The sequence below is a fragment of the Kogia breviceps genome, chromosome 15 (genome assembly GCF_026419965.1).
Source record: "Kogia breviceps isolate mKogBre1 chromosome 15, mKogBre1 haplotype 1, whole genome shotgun sequence".
Classification (NCBI taxonomy): Eukaryota; Metazoa; Chordata; class Mammalia; order Artiodactyla; family Physeteridae; genus Kogia; species Kogia breviceps.
The window spans coordinates 28472247-28483920 of NC_081324.1; the positions used below are offsets into that span (position 1 = coordinate 28472247).

The 11674-nt window shown below is 38.2% G+C and overlaps 1 pseudogene; it reads left to right on the top strand.

Annotated features, from left to right (window-relative positions):
• The first annotated feature begins 1634 nt into the window (after positions 1-1634).
• On the top strand, positions 1635-3791 carry LOC131742342 (RNA-binding protein EWS pseudogene; annotated as a pseudogene).
• The last annotated feature ends 7883 nt before the right edge of the window (positions 3792-11674 follow it).

Consider the following 11674-nt stretch of genomic DNA (forward strand, 5'->3'; position numbering starts at 1 on the left):
GCATTGCTGAAGCATCTGCTCAATCTTACCCTTACTCTGGGACCCAGGCTGATGGGACAACCACTATCTGAAGTATAGCCAATTGCAATCTCAGAGAGAAAGACAGAATAATTTTGGAGGGTCTAAAACTATCAATTAATGCTCTTCTCTGTGAGTGACATAGTAACATATTCAAATGGCTTCAGATAGAACATGATCCTAGGAAGAGTAATTCTGTGTTGCATTGGAAGAGTAGAGAAATAGAAATATTTGGTGAATAACAGAACTAATGACTACCACAGACAGACAGAATTTAATCAAGCGAGATGAGAGGGGAAGGAGGGAACACCTAAGACCTATTGAGACAGTCAATGAGAAAACTCAACTTGAAGAGAAATAAAAAGAGTTATAATTGCAAAAGTGCTTGGGGCTAGATTGGGAGTCTTAAATCAGGGTAAAGAGTTTTGCCTTTTGCACATGAGCCGTTGATACCCAAACTTGTTTTTGCCAATGGAGACAATTTGAAAGTAAAACCATATAGATCCCAAATATGTAAAATAGAAAGAAAAGACGGGATTATCTTTGGTGGAAGAAGGGACGAGAGGACCCGAAAACCTTTCCACTTGGCTTCCCACTCCCTCTCTCAATGGAACTGCCATGGCTCTTGGCAATAATTTAATAAAAATCAAAACTCTAGGAATTTAAAATGCTGTCTAGCACATTTAAATATTGTGGAAATGGGAAGTCTGCTGTCAAAACCATTGCTGGCAACTATAGATTAAAAAGATAAAAAAATGGATTAAAGATAGATTGGAATGAGGGAGAAACTGAGTAGGAAGTTCAATAAAGATGAATAAAATAATAAGATCTCTGAATCTGGGTGTTGACAAGGGTGGATATGTCTCAAAGAAATATTTGACAAACTGGTGACTGATTAGACTTGAGGGTTCATGGAGAGGGCAGAGTCAAAGAAAACGACTTGCATGAGGCTTGTGAACTGGGGGAATGATGTAGTAATGATATTAATATCAGGATCAGGAAGAATTTTAGGATTTAGCCAAAAAGTATTTGTATCGTGCCTATTGTAAGATATGGAGTACTTTGAAAAAATGTAATTTTAATATTAAATGTATTAGTTTTAGGTGGCAGAAAATTATCCTCAAATGCCTAATGCACAGTTTGAAATGTGACATTTGTGCTGAGGAGGACCCGGGGCTGAAGGTGTGGTTTGGCATGTGTTCACATAGAAATTACGTGTAGTTTATATAAAATTGATCATTATAAGTGTAGGCTCATATATCTCTGGTTCATATAGAGATGCAATGAATGGTGTGAATCTTATCTTTAGAGTCACTGAACTATATGCTAATCTCTATAAAGTTTAGTATCAATGAGGACAGTGAGAAGGACTTCTCAAACTCACAAACTTGGGTATACTGAAAAACTGTATTTTTTGCCTCTGGGTAGTTTGGATGGCAAGTTTATGTTTATGGCATTGGATAAGTAATTTAGAATTCAAATGGCTTGATCTTATTCTTATTTGAGACAATTCCCACATTGGAGCAAAGGATCCTATCTTGAAGCTTGAAGCAGAAGAGACAGTCCTCAGAGGGAAAGCGAGAGGGAGACAGAAGTTGAGAGAATGAGAAGGAAGGAGAGAGAAAATGGTGTCAATTGATTACAGTACCTACAGCCAAGCTGCAGCCCAGCAGGGCTACAGTGCTTACACCGCCCAGCCCACTCAAGGAATGCACAGACCACTCAGGCATATGGGCAACAAAGTTACGGAACCTACGGACAGCTCACTGATGTCAGCTATACCTAGGCTCAGACCACTGCAACCTATGGGCAGACCACCTATGTGACTTCTTATGGACAGCCTCCCACTGGGTATTCTACTCCAACTGCCCCCCAGGCATACAGTCAGCCTATCCAGGGGTACAGCAGTGGTGATTATGATACCACCACTGCTACAGTCACTACCACCCAGACCTCCTATGCAGCTCAGTCTGCATATGGCACTCAGCCTGCTTATCCAGACTATGGGCAGCAGCTAGCAGCCACCATGCCTGCAAGACTGTAGGATGGTAACAAACCCGCTGAAAGTAGTCAACTTCAATTTAACACAAGGGGTTACAACCAGCCCAGCTTAGGATATGGACAGAGTAACTACAGTTATCTCCAGGTACCTGGGAGCTACCCCATGCAGCCAGTCATGGCACCACCATCCTATCCTCCTACCAGCTGTTCTTCTACACAGCTGACTAGTTATGATCAGAGCAGTTACTCCCAGCAGAACACTTATGGGCAGCCGAGCAGCTATGGACAACTGAGTAGCTATGGTCAACAAAGCAGCTATGGGCAGCAGCCGCCCACTAGTTACCCCCCCTCCCCCACCAAACTGGATCCTACAGCCAGGATCCAAGTCATTATAGCCAACAGAACAACAGCTATGGGCAGCAGAGTTCATTCCGACAGGACCACCCCAGTAACATGGGTGTTTATGGACAGGAGTCTGGAGGATTTTCCGGACCAGGAGAGAACAAGAGCACAAGTGACCCTGATAACCGGGGCAGGGGAAGAGGGGGATTTGATCGTGGAGGCATGAGCAGAGGTGGGTGGGGAGGAGGACGCAGTAGAATGGGCACTGGAGAGCGAGGTGGCTTCAATAAGTCTGGTGGACCCATGGACGAAGGACCAGATCTTGATTTAGGCCCACCTGTAGATCCAGATGAAGACTGTGACAACAGTGCAATTTATGTGCAAGGATTAAGTGACTATGTGACTCTAGATGATCTGGCAGACTTCTTTAAACAGTGTGGAGTGTCAAGATAAACAAGAGGACTGGACAGCCCATGATCCATATCTATTTGGACAAGGAAACAGGAAAGCCCATAGGCGATGCTACTGTATCCTATGAAGACCCGCCAACTGCCAAAACTGCCGTCGAGTGGTTTGATGGGAAAGATTTTCAAGGGAGCAAACTTAAAGTTTCTCTTGCTTGGAAGAAGCCTCCAATGAACAGCATGCGGGGAGGAATGTCCCCCCGTGAGGGTACAGGGATGCCACCGCTGCTCCGAGGAGGTCCAGGAGACCCAGGAGGTCCTGGAGGACCCATGGGTCGCATGGGAGGCCGTGGAGGAGACAGAGGAGGCTTCTTACCAAGGGGGTCCTGCGCTTCCTGAGGGAACCTGTCTGGAGGAGGAAACATCCAGCACCGAGCTGGAGACCGGCAGTGCTCCAGTTCGGGGTGTGGAAACCAGAACTTTGCGTGGAGAACAGAGTCCAACCAGTGTAAGGCCCCAAAGCCTGAAGGCTTCCTCCCACCAGCTTTCCCACCCCCAGGCAGTGACCGTGGCAGAGGTGGCTCTGGTGGCATGTGGGGAGGAAGAGGTGGACTCATGGATTGAGGAGGTCCTGGTGGAATGTTCAGAGGTAGCCGTGGTGGAGACAGAGGTGGCTTCCGTGGCACCCGGGGCGTGGACCGTGGTGGCTTTGGTGGAGGAAGATGAGGTGGCCCTGCAGGACCCCCTGGACCTTTGATGGAACAGATGGGAGGAAGAAGAGGTGGGCGTGGAAGACCTGGAAAAATGGATAAAGGCGAGCACCATCAGGAACGCAGAGACCGGCCCTACTAGACGCAGAGACCCCGCAGAGCTGCATTGACTACCAGATTTATTATTTAAACCAGAAAATGTTTTAAATTTATAATTCCATATTTATAATGTTGGCCACAACATTATGATTATTCCTGTCTGTACTTTAGTATTTTTCACCATTTGTGAAGAAACATTAAAACAAATTAAATGGTAATGTGCAGAGTTTTTTTTTTTTTTTCCTTCTTTTAAAGATGGTTGTTTAACTAAGACTAAACAATGGGAATCCCTTGTGAGCATGCTCAGTATCATTGTGGAGAACCAAGAGGGCCTCTCTAACTGTAACAATGTTCATTGTTGTGATGGTTTTTTTAAAAAATAAAATTCCAAATGTTTATAAACCATTAAAAAAAAGAAGAAGAGACAATCCTCCTTGTATGTATTCAATATAGTTTTAGGACTTCAGTGGGATAATAAATTGGCAAACAATTGGGACCAAAGAACCCAATTATATATTCCCAGGGATTAAATTATCAAAGATCCTAAGGAACTATCAGTTTCCTAAGAAACCGTTCTTTCCTCTGAGAGTGAGAAAGGAGTGTTCTCTTTCCTCTGCCTTTCAGCTCCTCAGCTTGGCTCAGGGAATATAATTCAGATAACCTCAGTCATCTGATCCCATGAAAATGAACAGTGGAGGGACAGGGGCCTAATTTCTCTGGGGGCCTCTTCCACTGAAGATTCCTAACCCTTTGGATTCTAACCCAAGAACTTCTATTGACTCATCCAGGGTCATGGACTGATTAATCCATTGATATATGTCCTGGCTGTGTGATAGGGGATACACAGGTCTATCTCCACATGGTTCCATCATTTCACAGTGGTGAACCTGATGGGATTAGAGATTTAAAAACCTCATTGTTAATACTATGAAAGATAATACACTAATAATAAGTAAATATCAAATAACTCATCCAAAGCATTGCTGAATGACCAGTGATTGCCTATGGGAAATAAAGGAAAGCATAAGCTAGAACACACCCATCTTATCCTGAGTCAAATGATTAAATAGATTAAGCATCAGATGATAGGGCATTGGGAAATGAGGACTTACTCTTCATGGAAATCTTATTTTATAGAATAAGTAGCAGAATTTGGGAACGTTTTCCTTGTGTAAGGAACAAGCTATGTGGAATAAATCTATAGAGAAATCAGAGATGCTTAGGATGTGTATGTACCCCAACATATGTAAGCATGATGCCAAAGAGAGAATAATAGTCTGAAATCAGAAGACTTATGGTCTTGTCTCTGAGACTTCTTAGCTGTGTATTCTTGAGCAAGATGTCCCCTCTTTGAATTATGGTTTGCTCATGTATAATATAAGAGGTATGAATTAAGTATAATTATTTTCTAAATTATTATTGCTATTATTATTCCAAATTAATCTAATTTTCAGATCTAAATTTATACTATTAAGTACCTAATTTATGTTAAGAGTTTTGCATATATTATCTCACTTAATCTTACAACAATAATCTGAAGATTGTATTAATTATCTCATTATAAAAATGAGAAAACTAAGCCTCAGAGAGAATAAGTGACAGACACAAGATCACACAGCTAGTATTGGGGTAAGCTGAGATTTAAATTCAGTTTTGACTCCAAGTCTTATGCTCTTAATCTCCATGTAATAAAGATTCCCATATGAGAATCTATGAATCTTTAGAAATCATAGCCATAAACAGCATATTCCTTGGTTCTTGTTCTAGTCAGAGATTAGCTGAAGAGATTTTGTTCTTTTGAACCAGAATGTTCTTAATGGTGGCAAATTTGTCCTTTGAACTTACACCTATCCTTTGTACCATCACAATTTAGAATAACTCTTGACATATAGGCTCTTAGATTACCATTCCACTCTGCCCCCTTTTATTCACCAAAATAATTTCCTCCATTGAACATCCTAGCCACAGAAAGGCCATCATCTGGTCAACTTTAAAATTGCTCCCAGTCATTATTCAGTTTCTACAGCACCCAAAAGGAAGGTCAAGGGAGACTGTTGCTGACACTCTTTTCCTATGCCTCCTAATCAGAAGGGGGTGATGTCTCCCAAAGAGCCTAATCTTCTCTTAAGGGCTTGTTATGAGCTTGCCAGCTGTGACTGCCTCTATACCTTTGTGTATATCTATCTGTATCCCATAAACTGAGGCTTAGGTAAAATGATTTGCTAATCTACATATTTGTTTGCCTTATAAACTATTCCTCTTAACTAAAAGACAGTACTATTTTACTCCTTTAGCTATAGACCAGACACATCATAGCCCGCTTTACAAAATCACAAGTTGAAATGAGAACACTTGGTTTCCATTCACAGCATCGTCAGGGTGTCCCTCACATTTCATAAGCCAAAGTCTCTCAGAATGATGGAATCTTGGTTTGGAAAAAGCCTTAAAGGTCTTCTACTCCAACTTTCTGTTGACCGAATATCTTCTACTTCAGAGGTACCCTTTTTCAGGATTCTATAAATGGAACCTAAGCCACCTGGCCCTCCCTAGGGGAACTGCTAGGCTTTGAGTTGGGCTGCTGTTTGGGTATTTGTGGCAGTGCCCACTAGTATACAATTTGGAAGGAAATGGATGTGATTCAGCTCTGAAAATTACAAATTAGATTTTGGCTTTCAGACTACTGTGTATTTTTAGAACCAGAGAAGAAAATAACAAACATTATTTTAGGTCTAGTAAAGATTATTAATATTATGTTCAGCAGAATAAAAGCTTTTCTGGTGATTGGTTTTCTTCTCCTAAATATCAATTTTTCTAATAATGCTAATTTCCTCCAAGATAATACTATACATCATTTTTATTCATGATCTCCCTCTTTTTAAAAAAAGATTTCTTAGAGATTAGAAGCATGAATTCGATGAGCTCACTTTATAATAGCTACAGGTCCTAGCTTTGCTAACTGAAAGTTGCTTGAGAGTAGGAATATTTTTCTTCATGTTTACATCACCACCCATATAGTAGAGTACCTGGAATCCAGTAGGGGCATAAAGCATGCTTGTAGAGTGAGTGGATAATCAGAAAATGTATGTACTGATAATAGAAATTAAGGACAGCTGCCTTCTTGATGTATGCTCACATGGCCTTTCTTTGGTGTATGTGCAGGGAGAGGGAGAGCTCTGGTGTCTTTGTCTTCTCATAAGGGCACTAATTCCATCATGAGTGTTCCATTCTCATGACTTCATAAACCTAAATATCTACCAAAGGTGCCACCTTCAAATACTATCATGTTGGTGGTCAGAGCCTCAGCATATTGATTTGGGGGAATATGAACATTCACCACAAACCAGGTTAGATATCTCTCCCAAAATCACTCTTGTAGTATTTAGACAAGTAAAGGCTGAGGATTCAGGGCTTCCACTCACCATACCCAGGCTCCCAATAACACAATTCAGAATCTCCCGAGGGGGAGAAGGCTTTCCCTGTTATACCTTCTTTTTTGGCTAATGGACATCTAATCAAAGGGAATGGGCTTGTGGGGGAAAGATCCCTTTCATGTTTCTAGAGACTCTGACACTTGTTCACCTTCTTCCCATTGTCTCAGTTATTTCTCCATGTTCTGAGGTATCAGTGATCAAAACAAAAACTTAGGGTGATTCTTACATTCTTAAACTTTTGTTTCTAGGAAATAGACTCATTATTAAAATGTTCCTCAATTAACTTGATCAAATAATTCCAAGTGGGACGCCATTTTCTCCTCTACAAAAATGTGTGGGGAAGGCTTGTTGACAACTATTATACTATTACACTATTGATAATGCTTCCTTGAACATTAAATTATTGAGTTTGGGAAAAAGAATGATTAGTGCACCTCAGGACAATCGTTTCTCATCAAACAGATATTCTGTTGGTTTCCTTTGTGGAAATCACCTCCTGGGCTTAATCCCATGTTACTTGATGTGTTTTGCCTCATGCCTAGGGCTGAATATTGTGAAAGTTTCTTTTAAACTATAAAAATACCACAGAGTAATCTGTGGTTAAAAAACATAGCAAAAGTTGACTTTAGTGAGACATTTTTACCTTGGTCTGATAAGCCATGGTATCTAAGTAGTCCTAGCCAGAAGCAAAATGGGAATTAGGGGAATGTTATTCTTTCTTGTCAAGCTCCCATCTCTTTTTCCATTCATATTCCAGAAAACTTTACATCTCATCAAAACTTCCCTGTCCCATGACATGAAGAAGTAAAATATGACCTTAAAAACACAAAATGTGGGGGAGAGTAAAAAATATAGATATTTTAGAATGTGTTTGAACTTAAATGATATCAGTTTAAAACAAATTAATATAGTTATAGGTCAACATATATGAACTCTATGGTAACCACAAATAAAAAAATCCCTACAATCAACACTGGAAAACTAAAGAGAAAGGAAAACAAGCATACAACTAAAGAAAACGTCAAACTACAAGGGATGAAACTAAGAGAAGAAAAAAAGAACAGGGAAAAACTAGAAAAACAACCAGAAAACTAGTAACAAAATGACAGTAAGTCCATACCTATCAATAATCACTTAAAGTCAATAGACTAAATGCTCCAATTAAAAGACATAGAGTGACTGATTGGATTAAAAAAAAAAAAGGCTCATTCATATGCTGACTACAAGAGATTTACTTCAGAGCTATAAACACCCAAAGACTGAAAGTAAGGGGATGGAAAAATATATTTCATGCAAATGAAAACCCAAAGAAAGCTGGGGTAACTATACTCATATCACATAAAGTCTGTAACAAAAGACACAGGAGGGCAGTGTATAATGACAAAAGGTTCAATATAAGAAGAGGATATAACACTCTTTAACATATATCCACCTAATACATGAATACCTAAATATATAAAGCAAATATTAACAGACATAAAGGGAAATTGACAATAATACAATAACAGTATGGGATTTTAACACTCCAGTTACATCAGTGGACAATGGACTTACAACAATGGACAGATCATTCAGACAGAAAATCAATAATGGAATAGTGTTCTTAAATGACACAAAAGACCAGTTGGACTTAATAGATATCTATAGGACAGTCCATCCCAAATACACATTCTTTTCAAGTACATGTGAAACATTATCCAGGATAGAACGAATGCTAGGCCACAAAACAAGTTTCAACAAATTTAAAAGGACAGAAATTATATCAAACATTTTTTCTGACCATCAATTACAGGAAGAAAAATGGGGAAAAAACACAAACACATGGAGACATATCAACATACTACTAAAAAACCAATGAGTCAATGAAGAAATCAAAGAGGAAATCAGAAAATACCTCAAGACAAATGAAAATAAAAAAACACAACTTTCCAAAATAACTGGACACAGCAAAAGCAGTTCTAAGAGGGAAATTTACAGAGATACAGGCCTTCCTCAAGAAACAAGAAATATCTCAAATAAGCAACCTAAACTACCATCTAAAAGAGTTAGAAAAAGAAGAACAAAGACCAAAGACAGTAGAAGGAAGGAAATAATTTAGATCAGAGAGGAAATAAATAAAATAGGGAAGAAAAATCAATGAAATCAAGAGCTGTTTTGTTTTTTATTTAAGGATAAGTAAAAGTGATAAGCTTTAGACAGGCTCATAAAGAAAAAAAGAGAGGAGACCGAAATAAACAAAGTAAGAAATGAAAGAGGAGAAACTACAACCAATATCACAGAGATACAAAAAAAATCATAAAGGAATACTACAGTTTTATGACAACAAATTGGACAACCTAGAAGAAATGCATAAATTTCTAGAAACATACAATGTTCCAAGATTGAATCTGGAAGAAATAAGATAATCTTATTTATATTTAATAAATAATCTTATTTATTATTTAATAAATAATCTAATTTATTAAATAAGATAAGAACAGACCAATATCTAGTAGTGAAATTGAATAAGTAATTTTAAAACTGCCAGGATACAAAAGTCCAGGACCAGAGAGTTTCACAGGGTAACTCTACCAAACATATAAATAAGAGCTGATACCCATCTTTCCCAAGCTCTTCCAAAAAATTGAAGAGGAGGAAATGCTCCCAAATTCACTCAATGAGGCCACCATTATCCTGATACTGAAAACAGAGAAAGATACTACAAAGAAATAAAATTATAGGCCAATATGTCTGATGAATATAGATGCAAAAATTCTCAACAAATATTACTCAGCCATAAAAAGGAACGAAATTGAGTTATTTGTAATGAGGTGGATGGACTTAGAGTCTGTCATACAGAGTGAAGTAAGTCAGAAAGAAAAACAAATACTGTATGCTAATGCACATATATGGAATCTAAAAAAAACAGTACTGGTGAACCTAGTAGCAGGGCAGGAATAAAGATGCAGACGTAGAGAATGGACTTGGGGACACTGGGCAGGGAAGGGGAAGCTGGGACAAAGTGAGAGGCATTGACATATACACACTACTCAGTGTAAAATAGATGGCATGTGGGAAGCTGCTGCATAGCACAGAGAGATCAGCTTGATGCTTTGTGATGACCGAGAGGGGTGGGACAGGGAGGGTAGGAGGGAGGCTCAAGAGGGAAGGGATATGGGGATATATGTATACTTATAGATGATTCACTTTGTTGTACAGCAGAAACTAGCACAACATTGTAAAGAAATTACACTCTAATAAAGATGTTAAAAAAACAAACAAAAAAAACCCCAAAAAACAAAACAAATATTAGTAAACCAAATCCAACAACATATAAAAATGATCATGATCAACTGGGATTTATCCCCCAAGGATGCAAGGATGGTTCAAGTCCACAAATCAAAAACTGTGATACATGACATTAACAAAAGGAAGGATAAAAATCACATGATCATCTCAATAGAGATATAAAAAGTATTTGAAAAATTCAACATCCAGTCATGATAAGAACTCTCATCAAAGTTGGCATAGGGTAAGTCCATTTATGACAAACCCACAGATAACATCATACTCAATGATGAAAAGCTGTAAGCCTTTCCTCTAAATTCAGGAACAAGACAAGGATGCCCACTCTTGCTACTTCTATTTAACGTAGTATTGGAAGTCCAAGCCACAGCAATCTGACAAGAAAAAGAAATAAAATGACTCCAAATTGGAAGGGAAGTAGTAAAAGTGTCACTATTTGTAGATGACATGCTAATATATATAGAAAACCCTAAAGTCTCCACCAAAAAACTATTAGAACTAATAAAAGAATTCAGTAAAGTGGCAAGATACAAGATTAATATATAGAAATCTGTTGCTTTTCTATATACTAATAATGAACTATCAGAAAGAGAAAGCAAAAAAAAAAAAAATCCCATTTAAAATTGCATCAAAAAGAATAAAATACCTAGGAATAAACTTTAACCAAGGTGAAAGAGTTATATTCTGAAAACTATAAACCACTAATGAAGGAAATTAAAGATATGAAGAATGGAAAGGTATCCCATGGTCATGGGTTGGAGGAATTACTATTGCTAAAATGTACATACTACCCAAAGCAATCTATAGATTTAATGCAATCCCTATCAAAATACCCATATTAAAAAAAAAAAACCACACAAAATTTACCTGTCCTAGGTCCAATTCCCTTAGAACCTTGATGACTTTTAGGTGACAAAAACTGAGAATGAACAATTCAGACAGTTTTACTTGCTTAAGTTTTAATTGTTTAAAGCGTTATTGCCTTTTCAACAAGGGATTTTTAGTATTTATTATTATTTGCACAGCATTGTGCCAAGGGCTTGGGGTGAGATTGGGGGTTGAGCAAAAATATGAGAAAAGTAATCTCTGTCCTCAAAGTTTCTCTAGTTGAAAAGATAAAACATACCTATAAGAAATTTAAGTTAATAGAAACTATAGTAAATGCCGTGCTATAATGTACATCAATGTGTGATTAATAGCCAGATGAGAGGAAAAGTGATACTATGATTTTATCAAAAGTGAGCAAATCTCTCAAAGTCCTCAAGAAGTAATTTTAATGGTGGTTATGTCTATTTAATGGCTCCTTCAGAACTTGCTGCAGATATGTACAAAAAGGTCTCTGATTTTGGTCAGAGTGGCTTTTTGGTGACCCTCTAATCTCATC